At 46.4% G+C, this 22,760-nt stretch overlaps 1 protein-coding gene across 1 annotated transcript in view; it reads right to left on the bottom strand.

Annotated features, from left to right (window-relative positions):
- Nucleotides 1–22,048, bottom strand: part of SLC25A30 (solute carrier family 25 member 30) — a 228,293-nt gene extending 206,245 nt beyond the window's left edge. The window contains exon 1 of the mRNA XM_078657313.1: nucleotides 21,909–22,048. The gene's annotated coding sequence lies outside the window, so the exon portion shown is untranslated. The remainder of the gene's footprint in view (nucleotides 1–21,908) is intronic.
- Between the last annotated feature and the right edge of the window lie 712 nt (nucleotides 22,049–22,760).

The raw sequence follows: 22,760 nt of genomic DNA, 5'->3' as shown, positions 1-22,760 counted from the left end.
CTAAGGAGCCAGTATATTACATGACATTGGGCTACTTATCAGTTTTTTTGTAACATTTACAACGTTTAGTTGTCTAGTCCATTTCAAAAATTGTTTGTTTCACATGTAAATCCAAAAGTACACTCTGTTCACATATTTTGTATAGGGTCACTTTCATTCACATTATGCATTGAAACAAACATTGGTAATGAAATATATTTTTTCTCTAATATAGTGGAAAGTTTCATACCGAGCTTTGCCACGCAAAAAAGGTACAACATGGACCGCAGTAAGGCAACCTTCCCTAACACAAAGAATATGTAAAGGACAGGTGACCGTAGCAGAATAGGATCACACGATTCTCAGACACACACGGAACAGGCAGTGCTTAACTTGGTAAAAAAACAAAGAAAAGGTGCCAGGACCCAAAGCATTTCTTTGGGGGTCACTGCAGCTTGCACCACCAATTGCAGCAAACATTGCTGCCAAATGCCAGTGCCATTAATGCCTTCTAACCATCACCCTTTAAGATGTGTATTAATGATGATGATTCCTTCTCTCCCAATAAAAATACCAGGTTTCTCATGCTCTGAGAATGGTCTGGTGACCGGGTATTTAAAATGTTTATGTATATTTAATTGTTACACACTGTTACTGATGTGCACTGCTAAAAAAATAGACGGTGTCTTGATGGGGTGAACTGTCAAAATTAAGTGCTATTACTCAGTGCTGAATCTGTAAAACAGTGAGTGCCGGTGCCCAAATCTTCTCTCATAAGCCTTGGTCCGGTGCTATCAAATGTCAGAATGTCAAATACTAAGGCTGCTAGTCTTCAATCCACCTTGTGACTCTTTAACCCACTACTAGACACCCCCTTCCCCCTTATCTCACTCTTGCAGGTTTCTGCTATCTCTCCTTGTGACTGGAGTTCTGTCTTTCTTTTTCTCCTTTTTTCCCTTTTGCATGTTTCTCTCCCCCTTACTCTTGGGAAATGTCAGATTGAGAAAAATAAGTCCTGGTCTCCAAATGAGTACCTGTGGCCCCCACCGCAACCACAGCTCAAATTAAGCACTGCTGGAATCGGGCATCTGCAAACACTGGCATAGGGAAACATCACTTACAACGAAACTTTTACAACGCACTACCATTACAACGCGGTCATTACAACGCAAACCACTACAACGCATTGCGCTGGGGGGCGCTCTAGGATAGGGAATAGGTTAATTTACTATCCAATAACCTTCCCTAGTGTCCACGGGGACTGGAGTTGGAATAGTAAATTAAACTATTCACTATCCAACACCCAAAAGCGCTATGCGTTGTAATGGTATGCGATGTAAAAACCGCGTTGTAAAGGTATGCGTGGTAAAAGTATGCGTTGTAATGTCATACTTTCCTGGCATAAATTAAACACTAAAAGTAGGGCCAGCACATGTAGCAAAAAAATTAAAGAGGGAGTGAGAGGTGTTGAAGGACTGTAGTATGCTTTCCGTAAACCGACATAAACATACAAAACCCCAGGAAAAACACCCACACCTTTGATGACATTACCATACATTCATTTACAATAATATGATGATGACCCCTCATATAGTACTTTATTAACTGTACAATTAATTAAAATCATTACAGTAAAAAGGAAAGAAAAGAAGAGAGAAACAACGATTCATATATAAACACTAAAAAGCACTGAAAAAATAAAAACAGTAATTACAGATTTCTTTGCTTAATAAAATATGGTACTTCTGTACTAAATGAAAGTTCAGCACCCCTGTCTGAGTCCCGCGTAGTTGGCCTTTCCCCAACTTTTGTGCCCTAAGGTTGGTCCGTATTAGTGAGAGCTTGAGCTGGCCTCTGTGGCGCACTAAATGTGTCTTGCAAGGGACGTTTCTCTCTTTGTGGGGCACTGTTAATGGTACTTCGTAAAGAGATACCATCAGCTTTAGTCCACAGAGTTTGCTGTGGGCTTCCCCTGGGTTATACTACTTTCGTTAGCGACTTTTAAGGCTAACCTGATTTGATGGACAAATTTCGCCACTCTCGCTAAGGTCATTGTGTTGGTGGTTGACAGACACAAGGCTGATGCTTCGCTGCATGTCTTTATACTCTTATTGAGGCAAATCGGGCACAGCAGACGCCGGCGCTCATTGCTAAGGTTGGGACAGCAGCAAAGAAGGTGCAACCAGGATTCCCTCTTGTAGGGGCACAGTCTGCAAGTTATGGGTTCCCCTCTTTGGCCCATGCGGGATTAAAGTCTGCAATCCCAAGCATGGTCAGCCTCATGAATACAATTTTGCTTCAGACCTGTGTGGTAAGGGCCTCGCTTAGGTAGGGTTGTGCTTTTCCTGCCATGTATGAATTGTTTAATGAATCCAGATGAGAGCTTCAGCGTAGAGTTTTATGGTCGAGGTCAAAGGAGATTTCATGCACTTGTTTGTTAACAGCTCTCTTCCAGGCGTTCAGGGGGATGTCCTGCCGCGGCATGCTTTCTCCCTCGATTTTCAATACTTTGAATGCATTGCCCAGCCTAGTGTGCCATGTCGAGCCTGGCCCCTCAAAGATAGATCTCAAGTGATTTTTTAGGGAACTAGCTGGGGCCCTTAATGTCCTTAGATATAGCTTTATAATCTCCCCCTGGCAGATCAAGTCTGGCCTCGCTAGGCCAAGCTCCAGCCTTAGCCTAGTTTTTCTTGCTGTCCTTGGTATATATAGCACCGACTTGTATGCCTTAGCTTGGGCTGAATTGAGGAGAGCGTCCATATTCCCGGGGAAGGCAAGATGGCCATAGCTAATTGCTGGAAGGAGCTTTGCTCTTAGAGCTGTCAAAATTGGGCTGGCGGGTGGGCTAATCAAATGCTGACTTAGTTGTCTTAATGAATGTATAACCTTGTTGGCTTTAGAGCTCTGCTGATTTAGATGTACGTTCGCCTTGGCCCGTTCCGTGAACCAGACCCCTAAGTAGTTGTATGAAGCCGCCGAGTTGATTTGAGCGTTTCCCAGTTGCCACTGTACATTCTTTTTCCGATGGTAGGCCCCAAAAATGATGACCTTGGTTTTTCCTTGATTAACTATCAAGTTGTTGGTGATGTTAAAACTGTTTAGTGCATTTAATGCTCTTTGTAGGCCCACCTTCGTGTGGTCCAAAATGGCTGTATCGTCAGCATATTGTAAGACTGGGAGCCTCACGCTTCCTAATCTTGGGGCTACTAAACTGGCTCCTTTTAGGGCCTCTCCCGGGTCCGCCGTATATAGGTTGAAAAGGATGGGGGCCAGCACGCACCCTTGCTTCAACGCATTCCCTGTGGTTATTTTGGGGAAAACTGTACGGGCACTTGTTGTGACCCGCACCCAGGTGTCCTCGTATAATGACCTTATTGCCTTCAGAAGATTCGGTGGAATGCCCCACTTTTCTAATTTCTGCCATAATTGTTTTCTGACTACTTTGTCAAAGGCTGTACTATAATCCACGAAGCAGCAAAAGAGTGGAGGATGGTTCTTCAAGGTTGCCTGGGATGAAAGGCATGCTAGCGCCAGGACGTTGTCCATTGTTGATGCCTGGGACCTGAAGCCAGTCTGGTGCATGGGTATTATGTTTCTCTCTTCGACCCATTTTTCTAAATCTTTTAGTAATAGGCGGGCATATGCCTTGGCTTCCAAATCAAGCAAGGCAAGGAGACCGTAGTTCGACGGCTTTAGGCGATCTCCTTTTTTGAAAATTGGGACCAGTATGGAACCCTTCCAAGACTAGGGGGTTATGGCGGTCGAAAAGGTGTAATTAAAGAGCGGAGTTAGAAGTGCTGCCCAGAACTCCGGTGCCTGTTTGAAGAACGGCGCTGAAATCCCGTTGGGCCCGGGGCCCCGTCATTCCTCATGTTCTTCATAATTTTGATGACCTGTTGGATGTTTGCCCAGGTTGGTAAGGTGTCATCAGCGTCGGCCGGAGATCTATTACCCATGGAGGCCTTGCCTGGGCTCGAAGTTGTGACTCCTGGCTTTGTGCTAATCAGTTGGACTTGCTCGGCTGGCTCTGCCTTATCACTTGATAGGACTTCGTTGGTGGAGACTGTTACATATAACTGCTTCACATATTGCATCCAATCTTTTTCTGCAACCCCATTTTCTCTTGATGGTCCTCGGTTGCTCAGCTGGCCCTCATATGGTAAGCTTTATCAGTGGTTCCAAAGTGAGCACTGAGAAGCATCTGGGGGCACTATTGTTTACTGGTTTATGCAGTGTGTATCCTAAACTGAGTTATTACAAGGTGCTCTCAAATGTGATGACTATAGAAAAGGAGGCACAGTGAAGTAAGTAAATTGCATAGGGTCACATAGTTTGGTCAAACTGGGAGTGAAACCAGGTTTCCTGATTAGACATTGTGCAATTCAGATCCTGGATGGCTATTGCTTTATTTCCCCTTTTGCCCTAATAGAAGATTTATTATTGATGAAAGAGGCAAGACAGTTGTCTGTTGCATCTCATTCAAAGCCTTTATTAGAGGCAAGACAGTTACCTTGTGTCTCCTATACAAGGCGCTTGTTACACATGCAGCAACATTATTATCCATGAAACCATATATGAACGATCTTGTACAGTGCACATCCTGATCTGAATTATTTCAAGGTGCCCTCAAATATGATGATCACTGAAAAGGAGGAACTGCAAAGAAGTGTGGTTGTTCAGGGTCACACAGTTTCATAAAGGCTGGGATTGAAACCAGGATCTCACGGTTAGGCCCCCAACACTAGTGTTTGCAAGGGTCCACAAAAAAGCTTTTGACTGGCCTAGGCATGTCAGATACGTTCATTCAATAAACCCTTTGTTTGTAAATAAGTTGGGACTACGGTAGTGAAAATACCCTTCTACTTAGAACAGGTACAACTTGAGCAGAAATTGTTCTAGCTTCTCTCCTTCGAAGGATAGGTATCGCTAGGGCAACAGCAGCACAAGTTTTCCCCCATTACTAAGCAGGTACAAATTGGGCAGCAGGTGCAAGGTTTGCTTCCTCACAGAATGGGTACAGCATGGCTTTAGCAGAGCAAGCATCCCTTTCTCACAGAAGGAAACAAGTGCAATCTTTTGTTCCCTGCAGAACAAATCTAGCAGGGTAGATTAATACAACTCTCATCGCTCACATAACATGTATGGTTAAGTCATGAGTGACATGATGGTTACCAAGAGATCCCTGGAACAGGTGCTTAATTCACTGAGAGGAATGCCTGGGTGAATATGGGAGCTCTTACACCATTCTCGCTTTGTTGACATTCCACAGCAGCATCCTGATAGCTCAGCTGCTATCACTCGGAAAACTGCTGTTTTTGTTGATCCTTTGGTTTTCCACCCATTGACAATTAGCAGCCAACTAATAGGAAAGGATTTCTTTTAACAGGCCAGCCACAGCCTTTATAGCTATGCTCTAGACAAGACCACAGGGGGCAACCTCTTGGGAAAGGTTTTGAATGTTCACTCACCAGGTTCTGTGCAATTCCAGCCTTGGTGCTGCACTTGTTCAAAATGTTGCCACCAATGTAGAAGGTGCCGTAGCCATCAGAGCCAGTTTAAAATGCAGTCTGTTTGTTACCAATAAGGAAAGCCAGAATGCCTTTATTGTCGAATTTTTCATTGCTGCAACTTTCTTGGGGCAGAGTTTGTAAAAAATAAATATGAATGCATTAGCTATCAGAGATTCATGCCGTTTATGCTGGCACTCATGGCTCAATCCCTCTTCTTCCATCGACCCACTCTCAATTTATGGGTCACTGCAGTAAATAATTTTCAATTTCCAGCACTGCTGATCTTGGCTTATCGTACTCTCTGACCATATTCCTTCTCTCTGCATTTCTTTCCATCTTCGTGTTACCTTTCTCCTGATTTCTCTTCCAATCTCAGATTCTTGGGGCACAACTTCCCTTTTAATTTTTGTCTGCCATGCTGTCACATATTCAGTTGCTTCCGTGTTTCAAGAATTCTCCGAAAACCCAGTTCTTAGACCTTGATTTTTCATCATTTTCTGCTTTATGATATTTATTTTTCTAAAATGTTTTGCATTGCACTAATGAAACTCGAACTTTAGCTGACATAGCCATTATAGGCCTCCTACTTGTTTGTTACATATTGGGCCAGATAACAATGCCGGTCGGACTCTTGTCTGACCTGCACAAAAACAACAGTTGATGGACAGAATGCAGAACAATGTCATACATTCACCCCAGTACAGAGATCAGGGCCTAAATCCATCGTTTTTTTGCACTCCACACCACCCAAGTTCATACATGGTCATATGCAAATCAGCCTTGCCTCTGTGACTCATGGGAACAGTCCAGCCCGAACTGCCAAGCCATGTCTTCCCTGGACCGGAATCAAGCATCCTAGTACTGGTTTCTGGCTATCAGCCGTCTTCAGCCAGGATAGCTTGACTCCAGTGGCGTGGAGAGCACAGGACTCACGTCTGAGCATACCGGTCCCACTCGGGGTGACAAATGCAAAAACAACTGTGATGGACAGAATGCAGATTTGCATATGGCCATGTCTGAACTGGGGTGGCTTGGTGAGCAAAATAACGATGGATTAAACCCAGATCTGTGCCTGGGGGTGAATGTTTTGCCATTGTGCAACATTCCGTCCATCATTTTGTGTGTTTTGCTCTTGTCCGACCTGCACCATGGCGGAAGCAGGACCGCATCAACTAGGAGTCAACGGCTTACTGCCCGCATTACGATGCGACCACCTTCATGGTGGTCGCAATGTGTATATTTTGTGTTGTGGCGTGTTCGTCGGGCTGCAGCACACGCCACAATACAATACGAAATATACAGATTTAAAACATCCATGCACTATGTGGCAGGCACCATGCGGTGCCTGCTACATGGTGCAAGGATGTTTAGGAGGGCACTGTGCCCCCCAGGCCCCTTATCAGAGGCCCACGGGGAAGGGGTGAAGGGGGGGCCCGCTAGGGGCTCCTAAAGTCTCTTTCTGCCTGTCTTTTTATGGCGAGCTAACCACCATGAAAAGGGCAGGCAGAAAGGGACACTGTAATCCCGACGGCAGTGCCTGAGCAGGCACCGCCTCTATTGTAGGCATTACTGTCCCTCCGACTGTCCCATGGGAACTGCAGTGTAGAGTCTTTGGTGACTCAGTAACCACGCGGACAATTGCTTCAGTAAGGAGCTTCTTTATTCATGACCTACAGGCATGGTGGTCAGCAGTGAACTGCCCTTTCTTCCCCCAGCTCCTCCCTTTCCTCCCGCCCTCGGCCTTCCCTCGGGCTGGTCCTAGTGCCTGCCCAGTGTGGTCACTGGGCACTGTCCATTGACTACATTACATCTCCCCCCCCCGGTGGATGATGACACAATGACATTGTCCTTGGTCAAGTCACGAGTTTGTTTCTTTAAGGTTCTTCAATCAGACGCGATGGTTTCTTAATCACACGTCTGGGGCGTGCTTGGGGGTCAGAGTTGTCACTCTCATTCTCGTCAGTGATCTCCCTGGGCAATGAGCTGTTGGTTGTCAGTGTCTCGAGGTCTTCTGGCTCCAGTTTGGGATCGGCCAGTAACTCGGTGACATTGGGTCCGCACTTTTTGAAGTATGTCACATTTCTGGTGAGTCTCTTCCCTTCTGCCTCCGCTGTGATCATGGTTCCTTTTTGTTGGATCACTTTGAGGGGAACCTTGTTGTATCGACAGTCTGTCTTCCGGTGCTGCTCTTGTCTCGCCAGCACCCAGTCTCCTTCTTTTATTTGCGGGGGGGCCGCGTGACGTCGCTCATCCGCATAGTCTTTCATCTTTTCCTTCTTTTCTTTGTCTCTTGCCGCGATCTCTTCGTGATCAGAGTCAGTATCCAGTTCTGGCGCAGTGAGGTTCATCATTGGTATTCTGGTGCGCACTGGGCGTCCTAGCATGATGGTAGCGGGACATTTGCCCGTGGTAGAGTGGGGCGTGTTTCTATAGGCCCGCAGCACCTCGTCAAGTGCTGTCTGTAGGCGCTTTCCGGTGATTTCTGCTTGCTGGAGGGTCCTCTTGATCGTGGCCATGAAGCGTTCAATCATTCCATTGGCCTGTGGCCATAGTGGCGTGATCTTGCGGTGTGTGAAGTTGAGGTGTTGTGCGAACTCAGCAAAGTTGTGGCTATTGAACGGTGGTCTATTGTCCGACTTCACCACTAGGGGGATTCCCCATGCGGCGAAGACCTCATCTAGGATGGGTATGGTACTTGATGCTTTCGTGGAGGCGCACAGTTGGGCGATGGGGAATCTGGAGTATTCGTCCATGATGACTAGGACATATTGGCCCGATTTGATTGGCCCGAAGAAATCAATGGCAATGTGTTGCCAGACGCCCTCCGGTAGTGGGGACATTTGTAGCGGTGCAGGGGGGTCCGGACGACTCACGAGTTGACATTGCGGGCAGTCCTTCAATGTCGCCTCCACCATCTGATCTAGGGTTGGGAACCAGACCCTTTCGCGGAGTGCTCCTTTTGTAGCTACCACACCCCAATGTCCTTCATGCGCTAAGTTGATGACTCCTTGTCTAAGTTGTCGTGGTATTACTATTCTCTTGTCTTGTAGAATGAGTCCATTGGCGGCGATCGACAGGTCTTCATGGACATGTTTGAATGCCGCCATGTCCGTGTCGTTTTGTCCATTGCTTGACTGGCGTCTCCAGCCGTTGGTTTGGATCATGTTTTTCACTTCTTGCAGGGTGGCATCCATTTGTGTTGCGTCGCAGATGGCATCCAGAGGTACGGCCGGAGGCCTCGCTTGATTCACTACGAAGTGAATGTATTCGTCCGCTATTGATTGTTCTGGTTTGTTGTCTTTGATGGGGTGTCGTGACATGTAGTCGGCCGGGTTTGCATCTTTGCCTGGCTTGTGGATAATGGTGTATGTGTACTCTTGCAGTCTTAGGCCCCACCGCTCTATTCTTGGTGGCATTTTTGCTTTCGGGTTTCCAGAGATTGTGATTAGGGCCTGATGATCAGTTATGAGTGTGAAGTGCTTCCCAAAGATGAAGATGTGGAAGTGTTCACACGCCCAGACAACCGCCAGGCTTTCTTTTTCTGGTTGCGAGTAGGCTCTCTCTGTGTCCGTCAGGCTTCTGCTCGCATACGCTACTATGTGCCTTTGGTCTTCTTCCCTGTCATACTGTGCTAGGATGGCTCCTAGTCCTACCGGACTGGCGTCTACCGTTATCTCCGTCTTCATTGTGGGGTTGAAGTATGCTAGGTTCTTTGCTGATTCAACAGTTCTCTTAATTTCACGAAATGCTCCTTCACACTGGGTGGACCACTGGAAGGATTGCCCTTGTTTCGTGAGCTTCCTCAGCGGGTAGCTTAATGTAGCGTAGTCGGGAATATAGATGGTCCTTCTGCCAGATGCCTCTGCCAACCGCATCATAATGTGGCAGGCGGACCTGCAGGCGCCGATGGCAGTGGGACCGCCACTGACGGCGGTGGCAGTCCCACCACCATCATAATCAGGCCCTTAATGCCAGTGTCCTGTGTCACATGTATACCTTTTATATTTTCATATCTTAGTAGAAAAATGTTTGAATGTAGTTTTCATAAGCAAGGAAATGACCTTCATAAAAAAGTAATTGTTGCTTCAGTACAACTTCTTCTATTCGAGGAAGCACCTAGCAGTACAAGGAGATTCATTAGTGATGTAAAATATTCGTTCTAGTACAGGTGGTGTTTGTTAGATGCTCTGCTTGTAGAATTATGAGAGATTTTCTAAATAAACGTGTTTGCAACTGTTTCACTCTGCTTAATTCTGATTGACTTAATTTATGAGAACTGTACTAGTGTTGTGAATGTATTAAATCCTTTGTATAGCACCCTATAAAATTGCGCTCTTTTTGAATGTTTGAAGAGACCCCTTTTTATTGACCCAAGGAGGCAAATCCATCCCGGATCGCTCTCCTATTTCATACTTTGAATTTTGCTGACTCGAACTTTACTGATTTCATTAATTGTTTTTTTGTACCTTAACTGTGTTTTTGCGTTCTGATTTATTGATCGATTTTTGACAATATTACTTGATTTGTGTATGATTTATAATCTGAAAATAAACCAATAAGGTTTAACACTTGTTTGTTATTTATTGTTGGACCAAATAGGTTTTACATGCTAAACTGATATTGTCATTTAGAATGCTTCAATGAGATACAGGTTCAGCAAAGAGCACCAAAATTCATTACAGGTTTAACACCACTCCCAACCTACCAGTAAAGCAAATAGAGCAAGTCGGTTCGGGACGTCATTTCCCTTCTCAATTTTTCCTCATTTTGCTGAGTTTTGGGTCTATGTTAATGTTGATATGTTATCCCTGTACCAATGTTCCAGAACAAGCGCTTTGTGTTTATTAGTCACAATATAAAAATGCACACAGCTTTAGGACCCTTTTAATGCCTCTGACCCACTATACTTTAGGATTCTAGACAGTCTGGGATATTGTGCTGCAGTCAGGGGTCGCGGATTTGTCGAAGGAGGACTGGAACTCAGAACGTGTTTCCTTGAAACGAGCGCGTTGCTCTCAGTATTTATCAGGTGACCGTATATTAGATTAAGATGATAATATGGACCAATCATCTACATTCAGTCCACAATCACTACTACTGATCTGGCTTGCTAACTACCATGTTAGAAATTCCAATCTGAGCACGCTGGGACTTGTACAATGGTACGAAATGTTGATTTCCGCATTCTGGGAGAGACACTATTTGCCAGTAAAATTCTATGGCAGGACCGGAGGCTTCTGATTATGCTTCTCAATCTTTACTTGAAGCTCACAGCAGCCAATGAAAATGCTTGCTTTTCATTCAATATAAAACGTTAAACTACATATCCCATCATGTCTCACACATAGGCACGCCCCCCTAGTCCATAAGAGGCCTCAGCCTGCCGCCATCTTCCTCTTTCTTTGCTGCTCACAGAGCTAAGTGCACCTTCGTTTACTCCCTCTGATGTTTATTTTCACGTATATGTACAGGATTACTGTATGGTTGTTCCTTTATTGAGCACTGTTTTCTGGTTATTATATGCCTTGGGTGGTTACCTGTGGTTGTTCCTTTATTGAGCACTGTTTTCTGGTTATTATATGCCTTAGGTGGTTACCTGTTAAGGGGAGTAGCGGTGCTTCTGCGGGCCGCTCCGGCGCCCGTTGTTCTGATACTTCATTTTCCTCATTTTGTGGCAGAGAGCGCGCCTCCGTGGTGCGAGGGTAGCGTCGGTCGTTGACCGGAGGCAGACGGGCGCCTTTAATTTCTTTTTGAGCCAGTTATCGGTCCCGGTGTTTCCCTTAACGAACGCGCGTCTAGCGCATGCGCAGCTGGCTTCCCTGATCGCCGCTGACGCGAGTACAGGCCGGGTGGCTCTCGGCCGCGACGGGCGCCCAAAACGCGCTGAATTGGGCTGCCTTTTTGGTAAGATTCAGTCGCGTTTGGGCTGCACGTCGCGGCGCGACCCGCGAGTTTAGTTGCATCTCCGTTTTGGCATCGGAGAAGTTAGGAAGGGTCCCTCTGCCTCGAATTCGCCTGGTGAGGTTGTAAAATACAAGAAAAGGCCGTTTTGGAGTGTGCACACGCTCAAGGTATTGAGGTGGCCTGGGTCCCTGGCCCATGTTGACTACAGCTTAGCTGAGGGGGTTGATGGTGGTGTAAAGTTATGTGTGCTGTGTGGGCTGACCCCCCCCCCTGACCCTCCTGGTACCCGACCCTGAGGGTCAACAGCTTATAGGGTGTTAGTTCCCACTTCATCAGGATGTCAGTTCAACAGTATAATGAGGGGTACGATGAGGAGGAGGAATTGGAGACTAGGCAGACGGCTGCCTTGGAGGACAACCTGGTTAGTGCCTTGGACGCATCGGTCCAGTCCTCAGTTAACAGGGCGATGGAGACTACGGTCCCACAGACGGTGCAGCAAGCACTTGCTTCAGCCCTTCGTCCCATAAGACGACAACTAGATGGTTTCGCCAAGAGACATGGCTTCATTACACCTCAGAAGAAGAAAGGCGAGGCTTCGGCCTCGGGTCATCCTTCAGGTGACACTGCCACTTGGCCTCATTCGCAGGCCTTAGCTACCTTGCCGGACATGGCGGACGGTTCGTACGCAAGGGGTAAAGCCACACTACACGTAGGGTCCATGATGCTGGTACCAACACGGATACGGATACGGGCACCTCTGAGGATCACAACCCTCCAAAGAAAGCTAAATCGGCGCAGCCCACAAGCCTTGCGCCGGCCCATACCCCTTCACTTTGTCCCGACTGAGATAGTACACCCCAGGTCGCAGGACTGGGGGACGCCTATGGCGGTGACAGTCTACATTCATGAGAACCTGCGTAAGGGTTTCCCCAGGGAAGTACGGAATCGTTTGCGGTCAGAATGCCCTGGGCCCGACATTCCGAATCAGGTGGCGGAAACGCCGGAGATAGACCCCAACCGTATCACCTTTATCAGGAAGTTTACAAAGGATCCTAAGAGAGGCTTGGACAAGGCTAGGAAAGGGTGTCAGGACAAGTGGCTGGCTGCCATCGGCCCTTGGCTAGATCTTGGAGAGGGCCTTAGTGGCCAAAGAGACCTCTGTCATCATGGATCCGGACGTGCTGCCGGATGGGCCCAAAGAGCCATCATGTAAATGGATTCCATTCTAACAGAGCTCGCGGACGCGGAGCCGGGCCCCCTTGCAGAGGGCCTTCTGTTTGGTGACAAGTTTTTACGCACGTCCTGTTCAGTCGGACATACAATCAGCTCTCCGTTTTTTCCCAAATAGAGGCCAGTTTTATAGACGAAGAAATTGCGACCATGCTGCAGAAACACGCGATAGCACCGAGTCTTCAAGGCCCTCACGGTTTCGGCAGCTATATCTTTGTTATGCAGAGAGAAAAGGGGCGGAAACAGACTGGTGTTGAATCTCAGGGACTTCAATCAGTTCTGACGTACAATCACTTCATGATGGATGGTGTCCATCTCTTAACTGATCTTCTGCATGTGGGAGATTGGATGGTCCGGCCGGACCTGAAAGACGCTTATCTCTCTATTCCGTTTTTTCCCCCGCATGGCAGGTTTCTGCAGTTCAGCTGGAGAAACCATTGGTACGATTATTTGGTTCAGCCGTTCGGGCTCTCCTCTGCTCCTTGGTGCTTCACCAAAGTGATGAAGCCGGTGGTGGCGTATCTCCGGGAGAGGGGTATTCGCCTCATCGTATACAGGGACGATATACTGATAGTGGACCAGTGCCAGCAGACTCTGTTGCGGCACCTCCAGCTGACCACGACTATTTTGCAGGATCTGGTTTTTGTAGTAAACTCCAAAATATCAGTCATGGTTTCCTCGCTGGTTATAGATTTCCTAGGGTTCACAGTGGACTCGGTGATGGCCCGGTTGTGCCTTCCGAAGGTCAAGCTGAAGGATCTACGGAGGGAGTTCAGGTAGCTGCTAAACAGCCATTCTGTCTCCCTCAGGGCTCTAGCAAGGATGGTAGGGATTCTGGCGTCTTCAGTTCAGGCGTTTTTCCCATTTCATTACAGGGCTCTGCAACGACTGAAGATCAGACATCTTCAGAAGGGTCTCTCGTATTCCGACTGCATTCCCCTCACACAGGAGGGGAGGACAAAATTGCAATGGTGGGGGGGACACGTCGACGCTTGGAACGCCCGAGCGATCTTCGGTTGCCTTCCGGAAATCACGGTAGAATCCGACGCCGGCTGTTGCGGCTGGGGCGCGCGTTGTGGCGACATCTCCACAGGAGGGAGATGGTCCCCAGAAGAATTTTCCCTTCATATAAACTGTCTGGAGCTGCTTGCGGGGTCGTTCGCGGTGGGACCGTTGTCCCCGAAGCAGACGTCAGGTTGTATCCTCCTGCGTCTGGACGATGTTTAGGCGGTGAGATGCGTCAGCAAGTTGGGAGGCACGAGGTCGTCCATGCTGGTGCAGATAGCCAAGGATTTTTGGCATTACTGTCTTTGCAACCAGATATCGATCATTGCAGAATATCTCCCGGGTTCGTCCAATCAGGTAGCGGATTGGAACTCGAGGTACCTCAGGGACTTCAGCGACTGGAAGTTGCTCCCGAGGATGTTCAGGTGGCTAGAGGAGATTTGGGGTCTGTTCGAGACGGATCTATTCGCGTCGAGGCTGACGTCCCAAATCACTGGCTTCTTCAGTTGGAGGCCAGATCCGTTGGCGCAAGCGGCGGACGCTTTTTCTCCAGGACTGGTCACAGGGGGTGCAGTATGCTTTTCCCCCCTTCTGGCTGATCCCCAGAGCGATGTCGCGGGTGATCAAGCAGAAAGCAGAGGTGGTCGTGGTGACGCCTTGGTGGTCGTCGCAATCCTGGTTCCCCAAGCTGATGCAGTGGAGCTGCGACCTGCCCAGACTCCTTCCGGAGTCAATGACGTTGTTGCTGGGCCCTCGTCAGGAGAGGCACCCTGTGGTAACGGAGGGCAGACTTCGGCTGCTGGCCTGGAGGCTTTCAGGCAACAGTGGCAAGTGCCAGGGATTTCATGCAAGGCTGCAGATTTCATCAAGCAGGCCTGGGCACCTTCCAAGAGGAAACGATACTCCTAGGCCTGGAAAGGTTGGGTGGATTGGTGCGTGGAAAGACATCTGGATCCCGTGGGGGCCGACTTGCCCCATGTGCTGAATTTCCTGACGGATAAAGCATCGCAGGGTTTGGCCTATTGGTCGGTCAACAACTTCAGATCTGCCATTTCAGCTGGCCATGTCCAGCTGGAGGGGAGACCGATTGGTATGCACCCGGTGGTTTGCAAATTGTTGAAAGGCATTAGGGTGGAAAATCCTCCTAAACCGAACTATTCCGGTTTGTGGGACGTTACTCGGGTTTTGGACCTTTTTGACGGATGGCCAGCGAATTCGCTCCTATCTAGGTAGCAGTTGTCGGCCAAGCTGGCCATGTTACTTTGTCTATCGGCTTGCAGGAGGTCATCGGATGTACGCGCGCTGGACATAACAGGTAGAGTATTTACTCCGGAAGGAGTTTCTTTTCAGTTTGTTAGGCGCACTGAGACATTATCTACACATGTTTCTTATACTGCATTTCAGGAGAATGAGTAGTTGTGTGTTGGGCAATGTCTAAAGACTCATGAGGAATGTACTGCGGCTATTAGGCCTCAGGGCTGTTCGCAGCTCGTGTTCGCCTTACAAAAGCCTTTCAAAGCAGTGGCTGCGGCCACCATTGCCAGATGGCTTCGCTATGTTATGGAGGAAGCAGGCATTGACGTCGCCAATTTTGGTGCGCATTCTGTCAGGGGTGCCATGGCATCGAGGTCGTTCAGGTTGGGTTCCAGCATTCATGATAGCATGCATTGTGCAGATTGGTCGTCGGGATCGACCTTCAAACATTTTATTATAAGCCGGTGGGGGATATTGCCTCTGTAGTCTTTCATAAGCGTTAAACTAGCATAATCAGAAGCCTCCGGTCCTGCCATAGAATCACAAATTTGCTAGCATTCGCGACAAGAATTTGCAATTCTATTAAGGACACGGAGGCGAGGATTATCCCACCCGGCATGTATATATGTATATAAATGCTTGCCCACCCAATGGTTATGGTGGTTACGGTCTCATATCCTTTCTTTCAGGTTCTGATAAAAAGAGCGGCTGAGGCTCAAAGAATGTCAGGATATTTCGCCTGAAGATGTCGTTTCTTCTAGTTGGAAGAGTTGAGAAGTTATTCCAAGTTTCCGTTGGAGCTGTTCGCCGAAAGAAAGAGGAAGATGGCGGCAGGCTGAGGCCTCTTATGGACTAGGGGGGCGTGCCTATGTGTGAGACATGATGGGATATGTAGTTTAACGTTTTATATTGAATGAAAAGCAAGCATTTTCATTGGCTGCTGTGAGCTTCAAGTAAAGATTGAGAAGCATAATCCTCGCCTCCGTGTCCTTAATAGAATTGCAAATTCTTGTCGCGAATGCTAGCAAATTTGTGATCCTCGCCAGCTTTTGCCTGCTGAAAACATTTGGGAAAACAGCATGGGGGCGCTGCTTGACTATGTATGGCAAGTAGCACAAATGAGATTAGCACATGGGCAAACTCTGCCCACCTTTGAATCCCGGTTTGGCCGCAAATAGAAGTTTGGACCCAAAACAGAATTAGACGGATAGTTGTAATCAGGGCAAAGGTTTGGAGACTGGGACGTTCTAAGTCACTTGCTCGGTGTACAAAAGAATAGATGAACGATGAGACAATGTGCAGTCATGCTAGCTGTTCCATTCTTTTATAGGCGGGACAACCAGTGCGCTGTTGAGATTTCACTGTCACTACGTCAGTGAATGGTCCGGGGATTACGACATTCTTTGGAAGTCAGACAGACACAATGTGCAGTGGGTGCAATGGGTGTTCCTGGCGGAGATGTCCTCACGCGCCTTGACAATTGAGCCATTCTTTTCTGTTGTGCAAGTGCTTGACGTCATCAGTGTTTGTGAATCACACAAGGTTTGTTTTACCGTCGCACGGGTGGGGAAGGTTGTAATGTAGGCTCAGAGACAGATGGTGAAAAAACTGCAATTAACTGACTCAAGGCAGCGCATTCTGATTCCTCCCTGACGATGTTCACTGTTGGTATTTAGCGACTGCGACAGCATTTTGTTTCCACACTCTCTTTTAAAATAATTTTGGTTTGCCGCCTTGTGTTGTTTTCTGGATGACAATGGTACGCTGTAGTGCTGAAACTGAATTTATGTTGATTCGCTATTAGTAGATTTTTCATTTTCACTACAGAGACGGTGTTTTGTGGTGATACACACTGCCCCCAGTAACCGACTGCCTAAATTGACATTTTAGTAGGCGACGACTAACATATTGGCTAATAAAGATGTTATTAGTAACTCAGCAGCCAGAGTTCGTTGCTGAAGGCGACCTGCCAGAACAATTTGTTCTCCTATCTTCTCAGAATTAGAAAAATGGCGACCTGTCAGAATACTTCAACATCCTTCCTTCTTAGAATTCGTTATTCTTTCTTCTTAGAATTAGAATAAGCAATCCAGTTTTTCACAACAGAAACTGACAAGGGTCCTTCGGAAGTACTGTGGTTGAAATGCTACAATATCATGTGAAAAAATCGTGCTGAAAATGCCAAAAAATATGAAGGTAAGTACAGGGCTTTAAGTGGGATGACAAAACTAGGGGTCTCTCAAATGGGCGTGGCTGTTGTAATTAAAGGCGTCGCTTAAAACACCTAAGCGAAAAAATCTGTGCTTAGCATAGTGTGCCGCCCGACTGGTACTTTGCTGATTCTGTCATTGCATCCATATATCAAATAGAGCAAGTAACATTACACTTACAGCAAGCCAGGACTATTGGCTTTGCAATGGTTGTTAGATAAATAAGCAACAACTATGCCTTCGTTGTATATAATATTGAAAATGCATCAGTTCTCAAATTAGACTGTACAAGAACTATAATGAGTCTTTTTGAAGTTAGATCACACAGTTTGGTACTGCTGCAGAGGTGGGATTTTTTTTCACCCTGAGGGTGAGGGCAAAAATGGAAAGCCCGATAGGGACCAGTCTCAGCACCTGTTTCTTAGAACTGCCGGTGCTGAGCACCAGCAGGACCCGGCTCACTTAAAGCCCTGAGTAAGTATATTTAGGTATGTATGTATTTAATATAACATTACACCGCAATGTTGAGTGCTATATTAGTTGTTAATGGTCCTCTCCTGAGTTGTGGGACTGAATATTACATCAACTGAGGGTGGAATGTTTGAAGCGCATGGTGAGAAAGAGAAACACAATGCAATGTTGGAGCAGAAGGTCTATGCCAGTCCTTACTGGCCCTCTGCCTCTTCCTTTTCTTCAAAGACGCTCTCAATATTCTATTGTTCTACTATTTTTAACTGCACATCTACATACCTTAAAGATATATACCATCACTGAGCATATACATGAAGTTAAGAATGGTAAATCTATACTTACCTATACTATATACCTTTACAATATCGCGGTAGCCAATATTGTGGCTACCATATTTTTGTAGCACAGTATTTAAAATACAGTAGTGAGGTAGAACACCAGTACTGGGGACCGTGACATTTGGAACCTAATGAAAATCACTTCTGTCAGTCTCAGGAATGTTGGTATTGTCCACCAAAGACAGTGGAGCCGCTATGGAGAGGCTCACAAAAGTGAACAGGAATTTGTGGATCACTGAAAACAAAAAGTAAAGGCAGTGCGAAGGAGAAAGAATCAGCCACAATTTAAACAGACTGAGGTGAAGGTATAGCAATCCAGTCCACGTGTATCTGCAGTCATGACCTGACTGATAGCCATCATTGTAGGGCTTGCACGAAAGGTGCTGGTGGGAAAGATCCCTTGTGATGGTCACTTTCATTAAAGGAAGAAAGGCTTATCTGAGAAATGTCATGACGACCTGTTGTCCAATGAGAACAGAAGTTCATCAAAAGAGTCTTTCAGTCAATCAACTGGTCCGAAACCTTGTCCTAAATCCTGTATAGTCTCATAACTTAAGTCAACACCTACCCATACCATTATATCCCTGGCCCATAATTTGACTGTAGGTGCCTGTTTGGATTTCCAATTCATCACCGTGTGTCCCCTTACCAAGTGGGCTACCAATGACAGAAATGTATGCAACATGTTATTGGTTTTGACCATCAGCATGAAACCCAAAAAGGCAAAATGTATGCATTTCATGTAAATCTAGCATTTCAGAAACCTGTTTTACACGCAAGCATGCCAAAAGCAAGCAGATTTTTCCCACCTAACTCCTGTATCAAGGATAGGACTTTATTTGTTCATCCTCAGCAACTTAAGTACCCCTGGTGTCCAGACCCAGTTTAGGGTGCAATGTCTGCAATTTGTTTTTCTTTTCCCAAACATTTCAATGATTATCATGTTAAAAATAAGGCATGTTACATTCAAGTTGCGTTTGCCATGCAGTACAGCGCAACATTATCATCAACAGGGATGAATAGGCATTTAGGTGGACCATCAGAGATGACATCAGGGAAGTCAAAGAAGTAAAGCAACAAAGAAGAATAGGCCTATCTTGGTCACTCTAATACCCCACCCCTGGTGGTGCATATATTCTATGAAAGCATATTGAGATAGCCAGGATGACAAAAACGTGGTGCTCATCCAAGACATTAGTGATGCATAGTGGTGTGAAACTTATGACAAGGAGTAGTCCAACCAGTGTCCCCAAATGTTGTCATGCTTGTGAGGACTCACTCTGGCTTTGTACACCTCCCACTCCATAACCGCACAGTAATTCATTCAAGTTTCCCATTCACGCACGGACAATTAGATTGCCGTACCCCATCTGTAAGTTATAGACCACTCGGTGAGAATCCAGGTCATTCCCACTATCAGACGGCCACCTCGTGGGCTACTCACCTATTCTTCCTATGTAGGATTTTGAAAATTGAATTTTGAAAATCCAACAGATTCTGCATGAAGCACTGCATCTAAGTGACCCAACTCACGGGACTGTAAAGGGTCACATCCTACATAGGATGAAATCATTTTTTACTTAGATTTCATAAGGAAATGTGCAAAAAAAAATCAGATTTTATCGCATCTTTCAAGTTCTCATGCGGGAAAGATAACTGCACTTGTTACTACATATATAAAGGACAAAGAAACAGCCCTGAGAACGTCCCATATGGGACAAAACGTGTTGGCCATGGCTACAGAGAAAAATATGTTTTTTAAAAAAAATTATGAATAAAGGAATTCATTTTTAAAGAAAAACAAACCTAGGAGTCTGTGCACTATGTGGCTCTGTTTGAATTAATTTTGAAATTAGTATCTGGTCAAGTTACATGCTGCTAGTATAATTAGGAGATAACTTTGAGTGCTGGGTCATGTATGTTCTAACTGCCTCTATAACCATGTTCACCACATTGTGCAGATCCTGTCGCAATAGTGAAATATCCAGACTGAGTTCAACAATTTTGCCTTTTAAAGAAGACTTTGATTCCTGTATTGCTTGTAGGATGGACATGGTAGGTCTTTATATGGGGGGGTGGGGGGGGGGAGATCTACAATCACACCAGTTCTATGTCATCTGTGCACTTGTCTATTTTCTCATTTGTGGACAGCGAGTTCTGTTCATCTGTACCCATCAGCCGATAGGGCGAGGCCTGCCACACCGTAGTTCAATGTCACCACCGTCGGCCCCCCACCAATTAGTGTTCCCAAAGGCATTCATAGTGGAAGATGGGGCACCTGTTATCACAGTAGTAAGCTAAGCACAACGTTTCCTGTCCCAGCGTCCTCCACAATTCCCCAACCGGTTGGTTTGATCCTGCTTTACGGCCTCCAGCTCCTGGTTTTCAGTCTTCAGGTCCCAACCCGTTCAGGAAAGCCACACAGGGTAGGAGCCCCATTATCGTGAAGGGACCCCTACCACCATTGGATCAATAAACTGAGGGCCCATGGGCCTATGGCGATCTAAGCATTCAATGCGGGAAGTAGATGAATCCCAGATCAATGCAGAGTGCGCAGAGGGGCCCTCTCACAGCCTCGATGTGGCTCCAAGAGTGGGACACCCCTCCAATCGCTCCTTATCTGATGTCACAGTCCGTGGAGCTTGGGGTCTGCCACGTGTATTCGGTACTGCCTTCTTCTCTATTAGCTGCCTTCAGCGGTAACAGAGTGAGGTGGGCACTTGCACCAAAAGACCAGTGGCTGGTCTATTGTCTGCTCGGCCTGGGTTCTGCTAGTTTTCCTTGCTCCAGTCACTCTGCAAGAGGTAAAGGCAGCACTGCTCCTGCACCCTGGAAAGCCTCACTTGGCCACCCACTAGTCTTCATGTCTCCATTTCTCTGCTGGCCAAGCCTGTTCAAGGAGTCTGCATCAGCTGAGCAACCACCCAGGCTGCATCCTATGTCATATTTGCAGAACTCGATTACTTCTCATGCCTGTGGAGGTCCTTGTTTTACCTTGTGCTGTCAAAGCACACTGTAGACACTACACCCACTCTTTGTTCATGAGCCAGCCTGGCGCGCACCGCTGTGCCTTGGTCGTCAGTGTAGGATTTCCCCATAACTCACAGCAGCCTCTGGGGTCCCAGAAGGTGTTCCTTACCCTGCGAGTCTCAGGGCATCCGTCAGTGTGACGGATTGTGTCAGACATGCTTCGCTACGAATAAGAGCTCAGTCAGACATGTCTCTCACCTTAGGCCACTTTGACTTCTGCAATTCTTAGGGCTAATTCTGAATCCATCCAGTGCGTTCTTTGTTTCCCTTGACACTTATGAATACTACAAAAACTGTCACAATCTCACCCACGCATGTCTCAGTGAACATCATAAAATTGTTATTCATGGCGGATGTCCGTTAGCGTTCCTTGCTGCCTGAAATTGTACCCAGAGCATGAAAACTGCTCAAGAGTTACACACCCACACCCTGCACACTGAACCCAGCAGAGGAAGAGGCCTGGGAAAAAAACCTGCCTTGTGTAGTTTCCACAATTTAGTAGGAACTGCTAGTTTTGTGGACAACATAAAAATTGGAATGGCGCCAGACTGATTCCGAGCAACCCCTCAGGATATGTTGCCCCATAGACTAGCTAGCTCACGGTGCCACCATAAGCCCCCCTAAACCCAGACAGGGAGCAACTAGTTCTGGCAACCACTGAACATGACAACCCTGTTCCCTCAGGAATCGTGGTAACAGATCTAGAACCCTTTTGCTCAGGTACTCATGCTCTCGTTTGCTCAGAGAAATATACAAGAAATACACAGAAGGACGTTTTCAATATTCATTGAACCAACGTGATTCTTGTTAAAATATATGTGCTGCAAGGATCAGTAGACAGAAGCAGATGAAAGTTATTAGAAGTATCAAGACAGTTAACAGAATAAACTGTTCTACCATCATGCTGAAACAATGTATATCTGCAAGCATATAAAACAGTATAACAATCTGGTGTACTTCCATAATGCGTCCCTTACCTTAATGTCTAGGGTATATGTGTGTGTTCTGCCAAGAACCCCTGTACAAGATACCTGCTGGGAAAGAATGTAGGACCCCATCTTGTTCACAAGCTGGATATCCCTGGGGCGATATTAGTCAGCTTCAGAACCGAGGCATCAGCGAGTAGGGGCCTCGTAATGACAGCAGAAGAGCTTCTCTGCCAACACCCGGAAGCAGATGTTTATTTATAACAAAAGACATCCTTGCATTAGGCCGAGATCTTGATTAGGCTGCCATTGTTTGTGTGTTATAGATAGCTGTATCACCATATGTACAAAAACAACAAACACATTTGCACAATGTACGCATAAACCTTGTAAATGGTGTCAAGGTGGCATGATGTTCTTCTAGCAAAGTTCATTCTGTAAACAAGGTTAGATTTCCAAGAAACGAGTCCAAACTGTCATGAACGCAAATGTGTGCCAAAAGGCAATGTGTAAAAAGTGAGGGAAACTTTAGGAGAGCTCCATGTGCATGTAAAATGGCAATGTTTCCTTCCACGCCTAACTGAAAAGAGTGTGTCATTGGGACACATGGCAGCCTCTTTTGAGATGCAAGTGCTGAGATATGCATACTGATGTACCTGCTAAGCCAACCACTGAAGTAAGGAGGGACTATGTTATTAAAGTGGGATTTTTTAATAAAATCTTTCAATCCAGGTTTCTGTCAAGGACCAGCCACTACAAGAATTTATGGAAGGCCAATGTCAATTGCTGCGGTAATGCAGATTGCTGCTTCTCAAAACGTATGGAGCTTCTGTAACCCAGTAATTCTCATATTTAGAGAAGATTGCAAAAGAGAAGATGTGAGTCCAATTTTTGGGATTTACA

The sequence above is a fragment of the Lissotriton helveticus genome, chromosome 8 (assembly GCF_964261635.1).
Source record: "Lissotriton helveticus chromosome 8, aLisHel1.1, whole genome shotgun sequence".
NCBI lineage: Eukaryota > Metazoa > Chordata > Amphibia > Caudata > Salamandridae > Lissotriton > Lissotriton helveticus.
This window is presented reverse-complemented; position numbering and strand designations above follow the sequence as displayed.